Below are 12217 nucleotides of genomic sequence, written 5' to 3'. Positions count from 1 at the left end.
AGTTAGATTTGTATTTGTACTGTTGGGGGTCTGTTTGTGGGTAGGATTAGTTGGGGTAGTTTGGGGCTTCAATTGGGTTATATAAGTTTCCTTTTTTCTACCTCATTTCCCTGTTTTTCCCTATTTACTTTAATAAATAGTGGTTTGTATGATGTTAGGAAGGGCACGGCTTGGGCACATGGGTGAGGAGGATCTTGGGGCATTTGTGTGTCTGGTGTGCCACTTCCACCCCATGATGTTGGAGGCTGGGGGCCGAGTGTTACAGGGGTATCACACAGAGGCAAGACGGCTGCGGTGGGCAAAGGTGCTATTCCACCTGAGGAGGATTTTTAACACCGCATGCAATGAGCATCAGCTGAAGCATCGCTGGGCTGACCTGGTGGCCCGAGAGCAGTTCCTGCTGGACCACCTGGGTGTGGTGATTGGTGGCCCTGTTGGTGAGTACCAAATTGACAAATGTGTACAGTTCAATGCTCTGGAGTGACAGTAGCAGATGTTGTGACATGCTGCATGCAATGTTTGTGGACATGTGGAATGCAAGTTGAACAAACTGTAAGTGTACCAGGAATGTGATGTATTACACATGGTAATACATGGTAACAATGCAGTCCACAGTTTTTTTGAGCCATGTCCGAACAGTATTCAGGGCCAATGTACCAAGCTCTTCATAACCTTCACTATTATGTTAAGCCCATATTTTTACTTTTTTAGCGCTGCATTTGCGTCATTTCTTGACTCAAAAGTAGCACAAACTTGCAACATAAAAATATTTTTTGCAAATATGCGCATCTTTTGCATCAAAAAATGATGCAAAGGCAGCAAAAAGAATATACATCTGGGCCTAAATTCACTGTATCAGTGTGTTTGGGTCAGGACAAATAATCATTCACATGGCCAAACCCAAATGGGCCATTATGCTACCAGATTGCACTATCACAACAAAACAGGGTCTTCTAGTGGCATTTAGGATTAGGCGTTAAAATCCTATCATTGAGTAGCAGGCCCTTACGCCATTTATTTCTTGGGCACAATTGCCAGGACTGAGCTATTGCAGTTACCATCAGTGTCACATTGGTGCCTACCCATTTTCAAAAGGGAAAGGGTCAGCATGGGATCCCTCCTCTTTGTGAATGCATGGTCACAAACTATTTCTGAGCATGAAGTTGTGCAAGGGACCACTGACTGCTTCCATAATACTATTTTAGTGATGAAATAGGTTGTTAAGTTACTTTCTGTACACCCCTGCTGAAATATTGCTGAATTTCAACAAATGTAAACATCTCAATATGAAGGCAGTCACAGATATGGTGGTCTGCTGAGCTCAGCAGGCCAGCATTCCTGTGAGGGGCGCCATTCTCAAGGGGTTTTCAAATAGAGAACTACCTCATCATGATTGAAGAGGTTAGGTCATTTTTCATTTGCAAAAAGTGTCATTTTGGGTGTTCTACCTCTGATCATCCAACTTGTTAATTGCTAGTTGCTGAATCTTGCATTGTGTGATTCACAATATCTGATATAGGTACACATGGCCCTGAGTGACACATTTCGGGTGCAATTACTATATCTGTGCCCATGCATTCTTTCAACGATGATCAACTAAGACACTGTCAGCATACATTATTTTGCAGTTTTGGAACCGAAAAGTGGCCAATCCATGTTTAGCGCTACAATGTCATCATTTCACACACAGAATCCCTGCCATCATGTTGTCATAGGGGGCATATACGGCTTAGGGGACACTGTCAATGGGGCATATGTAACCTACATACAACACTGACACACCTATTATGGACCACTGAAAGCACAGTAATTCCTGAAAGCAAATAAACCCACATGTCCATCACACAGTTACTCATTGTCCCTTGATGCACAAGCCACAATACCTGAGTCTCTGGTATTGCAGTGCACCAGGAATGTGGCATTGCATTTGTCACCCAATAACAAATGGTGAAATGGAGTACTAGCCACAAAAGTGTGTAGTCATGTTTGGCACCACATGATTGTTAGGGCAGGTGCATGTGTACATATGTGTGTCTATCACTCGCTGGAGTCACCGTGTCAATGCAAGTTTGCAGTGGTTTGTCAGTTGGAGTCTCTACATGCCTGATGTGCAGCTCTATCATATAAAATGTCACACACTGTGATTTGTTGTTCCCATGTTTGTACAGTGATCAGACATTGGGCATATATCTCCCGTCCATGTTTTACACGTGGACCAGCTCCCTACCCCATTGGTGAAGTGGCTCGATTCGAGGACCCAGACGTATCCAGTAAGTGTAAAAATGTTTGTCCTGTGTTGTGTTATTGACTCTTGTATTTTGGACTCATTGCAAGATATGATGAGCTGGCACGTGATCTGATATGTGACTTGACTGGAGGTTGAAATAGTGTTCCATGGAAGAGTTAGACATTCACTGGCAGAGAGTCATATATTGGGAGTCTAGTGCTGCGCAATAGGTATGGGCAGGTGAACAAGGTGATTTGTAGCCACATGTATGCCCATAATTGATTTGGAGGTGGCCAGTGTCATAATTTAGTCAGCAAGTCATACCCTAATTTACACTAAACAGTGATGTATCAGTTTTACGCACAAACTTGCGCATCCCTGTAATGTAATGAACATGTAGGACTGTATGGGTGACTGTACCCCAGCATCTAGCCCTACATGTTGTTCTCCATTTACGTGCCACTTAAGTGGTATGTTATAGGCGTGCATGCAAGTCAAGGCCAGATGTGTGCTTGCATCAATGTGGTTGATTTAGGAAATGTGTCAGTGAGATCGGATGTTGATGGTTTTCCACAAATGGAAACATGAATGTAGATGTGATTGACCAATGGTTAACTCACTCCTAGTTGGCAGGCCTCCTTACCTGTGTCACACTGACTAAATCCATGTACAGCTGGACAAAGCTTTGTGGTTGTCCTTGACGTTTGAAAAAATGTACTGCATGCCTATCCCCCCTGAGGCTAAGGGGTAAGGGGAGAAAATATATGTAGTTAGGTGTGATGGTCACAGTGTAGATGACAGACATGTAATTCAAGCATTCATGTGTGCCAAACTACACTGTCCCCTTATGATTAGCAACTGCATACCATCCTGCCAGTTCCATATAAAAATCACAGGTCTTGTGTGCCTTGAAGTTGATCCTGATGATAGGGATTAGTTGGCCTTGCACATGTTGAGTACTTGCAGAATTTCTAATGTGACCAATTGCACTACATATATGCACATATCAGTTAATTTGGTACATTAATTTGTTGTGCAATGCTGTGCTGTTAGATAGTTGATGGGTAGGCTGCGTTGGAATGTCATTCCTCAGGGACATTCTATCATCTGTACTGTGATTTGGACTGCATGTGCTATTTGTGAGGAAGTGTTAGATTATCATCTGTACATGCATCACACAATGATGACACTAATGTTTGCCTGTCTCTTTTTTACAGCTGCCCACATGAATGCCCAAGAAATTCATGAGTTTCAGAGGCGGGCAGTGTGGTACAGGCAAATCCTCGATGTGGAGGCTGGGTATCACATGATGGGAAGGCGCTATCGTCGAGAGAGAGCCGCAGGAGCATGGAGGGCTTTTCGTCAAGGGGGGCCAGCATTGGCCACAACAGGTGCTGCCACCTCCCCGACTGCATGCACAGTGGACACTGGAATCTCAGCCACTCCAGCTGGACCCTCAACATCTGCAGCACAAGGCACAACCGCTGCACCATCTATTCCGCCACCCCCAACCACGGCTCAGCACCTGCAACATCCAGTGCGACACAAACCACCACAGCAGGTGGTATGGACATGGCCACATTACACCACCTACAACAGGACATGTTAAGGATGATTAGGCGCATGGACAGTCTCCAGCAAGAGGTGGCCCGCAACAGCAGGAGACTGAAGTCTATAAAAAAACTCTGAGGAGGGCAAACCTCTGAGTACAGTTTTTCCTCCCTCCTCCCTCCTCCCTCCTCTTTCCTCATTCTGTTTTTTAGAGGGTTTAGGGGGTTTAGTGATAGGTTAGAGTAGGCTATTAGTTTAGATAGGATAAGTGAGTTGGGGGTGGGGGAGTTATATTATTACATGTTGGTTTGTGGGTGGGTGGAGGTTGATGTTGGGGTTTATGTGCATTCCAGAAAGAAAAAAACAATATATATATATATATTTGTTTAGTATTATTTAGTATGTATTTAGGTTAGTATATGTTGTCCTACACGTTTCCCGTCATATAGTCCTACACATGTCCCGTCGTATAAGGGGGGTGGGGGTTGATGTTTAGAGTGTTTAGTTACATGTGGTAAGTAAGTTTAGCATAGGGAAGTTAGGGCAAGTTGTGGGAAATGTATGGTTAGGATAAGTTAGGTTAGTATAGGTGTTTGACATAGTTTAAGTTTTCTTTCATACATATGTAATGAAGTTTTCTGTACTCCTTTACGGTATGTGTCATATGCTTGCGGATCTGGGCCTTTGCATGAGTTTACAGTGGCAAATTTATGTTTGCCTATGTGTTCCATCCTGCATCCACATCCCATTCTTGACATGTTTATTCCCACTTCCAAATGAGCTGTCACATTGGCAGCTACAACAAAGCTACATGTCTATACATCTGCCATCCATTGACCCCACCACTCAAGGTGACTATGGTTCCTATGTATTGTAGAGGTAGGCGTGATTTTAAAGCTGTCATCGTTTGGGTCCTGTGTTGGAATCTTGGGAACTATGGGATGTCTGCCTGTAGCCTGATGTTCATGTGAACCCTGATAAACTGAGTGGTGTCATAATCTTATGAAGTTCAGTATACATAAATCACACCTATGAGTTTTTTCATTGTACTCCCAGGTGACGTTATTGTCCAAACACTCTTACACATCTATTCCTGCTTTATGGGTTGGTTGTGGGATTTAAGTTTAGAGTCATATGTCACATACACAATGATTGTCTTGTAGGGGATGTGGGCAGCGTTGAGTTTCATCTTAGAGATACATTTGGCTTGCCATATACAATTTTTACACAGCATTATACTGTTTGTGATGCTTTAACTTCAGAAATTAGCCACAAGCAGCACAGATGATTGTAAAATCCAGACCCTTGTGCATAGATATCAGACCACATTCTTTCTACACTATTGTATTGACATTCTGTGGTCATTGACATGTTACATGCATCACAAAACTTCTGCACAGTAGATGTGCCACGTTACTCAGAGACAAAGTGGTAGTGTAGGTGCTGTTTATTTTAAAGTGCTGTAGTGCATTATTTACATAGTCCAGCATTGTAAGTCCATTAGTGTGACGCATTCTATTGTGACGCAACACAAGTGCAATGTTGAGGGACATGTCATTGGACATGCTGCAATGGAGTGTCATTCAGTGCAGAGGAACATGGATTGCCAATTAGGTAGTGAGAGACAATTGCAGTCCATAGTGGTAAGGTAAACAGAGTGTTGGAGAACAGTGCATGTTACCAACTGTAGCAAGACTGGCATGTTGTCAAGCACAGAACATAGGAAAATCACTGCCCATGTGGCATGGGCTGGTGCTACCGGGTACTCCTACGGGTGAAGGTGATCTGTTCCACGTCTTCATCTTCTGATGTGTGTCTAGTCTCCTCTGCCCTTGGTGGTGGTGGGTTTGAGGGGGCAACACACACTTCAGTGTTTGGAGAAGTGGACTCTGAATTCCCAGTAGCTGCCAACCGTGGAACTATTAAGAGCATAACTGCAGCAATGAGGAGCTGCTGGTTATTGAGTATAGCAGCAACATCACTGTGGAAGGCAGCCAGGTCGGCCCTGAGGGGTCATGATTGTAGTTATGCATGCAGTGAAACGTTTGGGAGGCCAGGTGTTGTGGCAACTCCCTCACCACAGTGGTAAAGTCCCTCACACACTGTTGTAGTCCTTGCAGTAGTGATTGTTGGACTTGAAATGGCTGCTGACTGTTCTACGGATGTCATCATGCACATGCGCATCCCCTCAAGGCTGGCTGCCATATTTTGCATCCCCACCTGCACCTCATTGGCCAGCTCCCACTGGGGTCCCACTACTGTCCTCTCAAAGGTGGTCCCAGTGTCATCAGAGTCCTCAGCTGTGTTTGAGCTGGCAGGTCACACTATTGGGGTGGTGGTGGGTCCTCTGTGATGGCTGCTACATCTGTGCTCCTCCTTGCGACTGAAGGTGAGGTCTGGAGGGTTCCCAGGACATCTTGTAGGGTTTCCTGGCTAATGGTTGTCAGCTCGTCATCCATGTCATGAGGGTAGTCCAGGACCGGCATATCCACAGGAGAGCCATCCTCCTCTGCAATGAGATATTGTACAATTAGTGTGTCTGTGTTGGCAGTTGTAATGTGATGCCACTGACTTCCTATTAGTGAAACATTGTAATCTGGGTTCCTGTTCATTGTTCCTGTCATTAATATTAGCATTCTCACAGGCCTATGCCCCACCTGCATGGCACATGTAGTGTGGGCAGTTTGGGGAATTGTCTGCGTCACATCCTCTAGGTGTAGGTTCTGTCCAAATTGTGGTTTGCCACCTTCTTGTCCTACTCAACCCTCCCTCTACTACCATTAGCATGGTGAGGCCTTGCAATGCATGTTGGTGTTCTGATGCCACTTGCACCACACATAACAATATGGGACTGATCCAGTCTATGATATTTCACATATATCTATTTATTGCTGAGACCTAACACATACCAGGTATTGCATTGGCATGACACGATACAGATGTTTGCGAATGTGTGCTACATTACATTGTACTGATGGGCCTGGCAGAGTTCCATTTCCTCTTATGACTCTGTGGGTGTGTTTCACTAGCCACACACATATGTCCTCCCCCTCAATGCTGTTGTCTTAGCAGTATGAAGTTGAGTTGTTGCAAGGTGGCATTGCAGCTATTGGAACACAGACATAGGGTAGACCCTGGAATGGACAGCATGGGTATGACATTACTGCTGTGTACTTCATAATGTAAGTAACAATACCTGATGTTTATTGTGCCTATCGACATGAGCATCTGACAGGTGTTACACTTGGTTAGGAATTGAAGGGGATTGATCACGTAGTCATCTTGAACCCTCATTTTGAGTGTGTTTGTTCCATGGGTACCTAACTGCCATTTCCTAATTGACCAGTACACACAGCACAGGTAGCAGTGGCAAATGTTGTCAATGGTAAATACCACTTGAGGCAATGGCTTCAAACTAGGCATTGTCCCCTAGTTCACATTCTGACAATACCAGCTGTCCTGTGACAGCAGCCCAGTTTTACGTTCTACCCTACCCTCCTGGTCTGCTACAGGATTTCCAGCAGCTTTGACATGACGGTGTACCCCCATGCAAAGGTTGTTGGTGTTGTGCTGTGCCCCTGGATGCCCCTGCACAGTCCATGCACCAGTGCCGTGCCCCTTTACCCCTTCCACTGCCTGATTTCCATGGCTGACATGCATTGTGCAGTAGGTATGTACCTTCCCCTGCTTGCAATTAACATTTAGGCATTTTGGTCCCCCTTGCAACTTACCCTGCATATGTGTTGTTTCCTAGTAGTCTGCGCTGTCCTATCCTGCGATTCCTGTGACGATCTCCTCCGGGATGACGGCTGCAACCATCTCCTCCATCTCGTCCAGGGCCTCCTGCGGTGCTGGTCTCCCACCTCCAGTCTGCAGTGCTGCCTTCCTGTTCCTTGCCATTTTTTCCTTTGTCCTGCGCTCGCAGTCCTGCCAGCGTTTCTTGCATCCCCTGACAGTTGTCCTCACCTCTGCCACACTGTTTATCTTGTCGACAATTTGTTGCCACATTGCCTCTCTCCTCCCAATTGGCAACTTAGAGGTAATGAAAAGTTGATGCTGGTGCTCCGTCACCTCCCTGACCAGTATTTCATGCTCCTCTGAGCTGAAACAACACTTCCTTTTCTTCTTGTCTCTCCCCTGGGTCTTGTTTGTGTCCTCCTGGCTGGTTACTGGTAGATTGAGGTCTTCCTGGGGTCTCCCTGGGGTCTCTCCTGGCTTCTGTTTTCCACACTGTCCACCTGACAACAGACATGTGAAACAGTTGTCAGGCAACTGATTACAAGTCACCTCTTTGATGGTATCCACACATTGGAATTAGACATTGGCACTGGCAGTCTTTTCATCAATGATCTTCTAGGGCAGCCCTGCGTGGTGATGTATGGAATGGGCAATGGCATGTGAGGGAGGCAGGCAGCATCTCCAACATCCTGAAGGATGTGTGGGGGGCTTCTTCACTGCACATGGGTCCAACTCCAATCCAGGCTTGTATGTGACTACAAATCAATGGTGGGGCAGCATAAATCCAACACAAACATAATGTTGCACTAGCATTTTTTTAAACAAAGAAAGAGAAAAAGAAGCTGAAAGAGAAATCATGAAAACATTCTGTGGTGGCACTGGCATACTCAGTTCGGGAAATAGAGTTCATCCTCAAACTCTGGTGCTTCAATCAGAAGTTGATCAGCTAACACACTTGATTGGGACCAATCATCCTCTTCCTCCTGTTGTGGTGTTTCAGGAATGATGTAATCAGGTGGTATGAAATGCTGGTTCATTTTGACCATGGTCAATCTCTCCACGTTTCGAGGAGAGAGACTGGTCTTTCTCACTGTAACAACTGCACAAGCTGCACTGAACACACGTTCAGCAGACACCCTGGCTACAGGACAAACCAGAAATTTGATTTCCAGTCTGCTGAGCTCTGGCCATTGGCACATCTTCCCATATCAATACATCAATGGGTTTTGATCCACATACACCTCTTTCAGGTCATCCAGGTACTTTCGGAACATCCTCTGAATGGTCATTTGTGCTGTCACCTGCTCGACCGCTTTTTCCTTCCATCTTCCTCCTCCAGATTCAGAGTAACTCTGTCCCAGTCCCAAAGTGAGCAAGGTAGACTTGTTTCTGATGATTTGCAGTGTTTGTGGGCTGAAGGGTGATCATTTTGTCCTTAAAGTGAATGGCCTTTCAACAATAGTGAAATTTACTTGAAGGGTCTACTACTTTTTTTGGTTCCTCATAACAAACCAGCCACTTTACTTACAAAACACAAATCTACACAAAAAATACTCCAGCTCTCTTTCTCTATTTGTTCTTTAACATTGCACTTCACAAGTCTACCTTGCTCAGTTTGCTATGAATCTGGAGGAGGAAGATGGAAGGAATTAGGTTTGGACTACCTCAACAGCAAGAAAGGAGAACGTCTTTGACTCATACACAGGTCTTCTCCTACTCCTCTGCTGCACAAACAAAACTTGCAAGGCTGAAGACTCCAGCTTATCTACCGGGAAGGTTCAGACAGGCACCAGAGTGATGGACATGCCAAAAAGAATGGAGATGCATCACCCAATTTGGCAATACAGTATCATTTTCCTTTTAACAATCATTGGCCATCATTTCAACATTGCCGCCCGCCAAGTTGAAACCGATGCGCGGCCGCCAATGCGGCCGTACTCCCGCGGTGGCTATTTGGAGATCCCTGCTGTGCCGGCAGGCGGAAACCTACTTTCCACCCGCCGGCCCAGCGGGGATCTCGGCCGAAAGCACTGGAGCTGGCTCCAAATGGAGCCGGCGGTGTTGCGGCTGTGCGACAGGTGCAGTTGCACCCGTCGGGCTTTTCACTGTCTGCATAGCAGACAGTGAAAAGCTCCATGGGGCCGTGGCAGGGGGCCCCGCGACGCCCCTTTCCGCCAGCCTTTTCATGGCGGTTTATACCGCCATGAAAAGGCAGGCGGGAGCGGGACTCGTAATCCCCTGGGCAGCGCTGCCCTGGGGGATTACAACCGCCGGGACAAAAGCGGCGGGAAAGCGGCGGGAAAGCGGATGGGAAAGCGGCGGGAAACCGGCGGTCCCTGAGGTGCGACCACTGTGAGACCGCGGCGCTTCCGCTGCTGTCGCAATGCCAGACTTTGTACCGCCAGCCTGTTGGTGGTACAAATGGAGCCGGCGGTGTTGCGGCTGTGTGACAGGTGCAGTTGCACCCGTCGGGCTTTTCACTGTCTGCTACGCAGACAGTGAAAAGCTCCATGGGGCCGTGGCAGGGGGCCCCGCGACGTCCCTTTCCGCCAGCTTTTTCATGGCGGTTCATACCCCCATGAAAAGGCAGGCGGGAGCAGGACTCGTAATCCCCTGGGCAGCGCTGCCCTGGGGGATTACAACCGCCGGGACAAAATCGGCGGGAAACCGGCGGTCGCGGCGGTGCGACCACTGTGAGACCGCGGCGCTTCCGCTGCTGTCGTAATGCCAGAGTTTGTACCGCCAGCCTGTTGGTGGTACAAACTCCAAAACAGTCCTGACGGTCTTTTACCGCCAGGGTTGTAATGAGGGCCATAATTTTTGGAACTGGGTAGGCAACATTCAGTCTTCCATATTTCAAAACTAGAAGACATAACACTTAGGATATACTATCTGGGATCTCTCTGGGGCAGAAGGATTGTTTCTAATGAATTCAATGAACTGTGTCATACTTTCTTACTTACCCCTTTGTTTCCTTCCACAACAGATTGATAATGGTGTGCTACTCAGTGGCCCAACAAATATTGTTGTGGTTTCTTTTGAGTAGAGTTTGTCTTCGTCACACCTTTCCCCAAATCACTTTTTTCCATCCAATCATTAAGCCCCTAACCATCTTCCTCCGAGCTGTGTAATTTATTAAGGTGTAACCTAATTTTACACCATAAATGAATCGCACACTTGCTTGGGCGGATGTGGTGAAAGCAAGTAAGCAACACCAACTCACTGCATGGACCTTTTACCTACTATTACCTGAGCAATATTCCACACCGGCCCCATCAACATCTTCCTTCATGCCTTGTGTGTGTGTGATCTGTAAATGCTTAACCTGGTCCAAACACTCTTGAGTCTGAGCCCGCTTCTGACCCCATGATCTCATTTCCTAAATTCAGTTTTATTATACCATAATGCCCAACCATTGCTAAGAAGAAACTGGTATTCCTATATTTTATTATTATATAAGGTCTTCCTCTTTGCTGTGTGTCAATACTGTCATTGTGGTAGTCTAGCCTCAATCTTCCTACAGTTATGATATATGATGATGACCCACTAACTCACTATTTACTTTCAAGCAAGATGACAGTGGTGGATAACCCTTTCATTAATCCTGTAGTTTGAGTTCACATAGGTGGTAGTGGCACTTTCTGTCAAGTTCTGTCTTCCCTGTTAGTGTGCTAGCCTGCTACTACTACTACCTACCTACCACCCCCTTAAGATGCCATCTTGGGAAAACCCTGCAGTAAGAAGACGACTCCCTCACTTCATCTATTCAGGTAGGAGAAGTACTATGCCTTTGAAGTGAACTTGTTTAGTTAGTATTTAACTCCTAGGTATAGAGAAGACCGAGGGAAGAAGGTTTGTAGGAATAGGCGCTCACAGCGAATCACCAGGTTATTTTGTAAGTCAGACAATAATGGGCACGGTGCTCCTGGCAGGAGGGTCCTCCCCACTCCTCCAACGTTTCTCTAAGAAAAACATAACATATTCAAAAAAACGCCAAGGCACTCGTGAAGTAATAAAAGGTCAAAAGTCTGTGTTCGGATATAATGAAGTCCTCTTCCAATCAATCAAGTACACTGTAGACCGGGAATAATTAGCTTAAATCCAGTTTATTCTTGAGGTGTAATTCTTATATATTGGTGAACAGACAACAGCCAACATGTGTTTCGTCTTGTGAGAGGATAATCTCATTGACTTCCTCAGGGCTGTGAAAGATACAATTATGACCAATTTACACACATATACTTTGTGTTAAGTATAAAAGTATGACAATTTGGCAAATAATTAGCCAAGTTCCATCACCAATCTCCAAGTGACATTGTGATGAACATCATTGTGTAAACACCTAAGTTTACTAAGTGTGACAGTTTGTAAGTGTTAACAATGCATGGAGCCACACATAAGTGTAGTGATTAAAGGCAAGAATAATGTAAGAAATGATAAGGCATCCCATTTTTAAGCCAAAGTATTACAATAGGCATAACTAATCATGACACCCGCGTGAAAATAAATTAGGCGTGGGTCAGCCTATATGAGCCCCACACTCAAAAAATAAATTATACATTCAATAAAACAGTGCTCCCAAAATCTCCCAAAGTTAGGTTAAAAATAGAGTCCTTAATTGTCAAGAGGTGAATCAAAATATAGAGATTCATACCTCAGTATGATAATCCATTCAATAGTAATGGCAATGCGGAAGAATTC

The sequence above is a fragment of the Pleurodeles waltl genome, chromosome 4_2 (genome assembly GCF_031143425.1).
Source record: "Pleurodeles waltl isolate 20211129_DDA chromosome 4_2, aPleWal1.hap1.20221129, whole genome shotgun sequence".
NCBI classification, from domain to species: domain Eukaryota; kingdom Metazoa; phylum Chordata; class Amphibia; order Caudata; family Salamandridae; genus Pleurodeles; species Pleurodeles waltl.
This window is presented reverse-complemented; position numbering follows the sequence as displayed.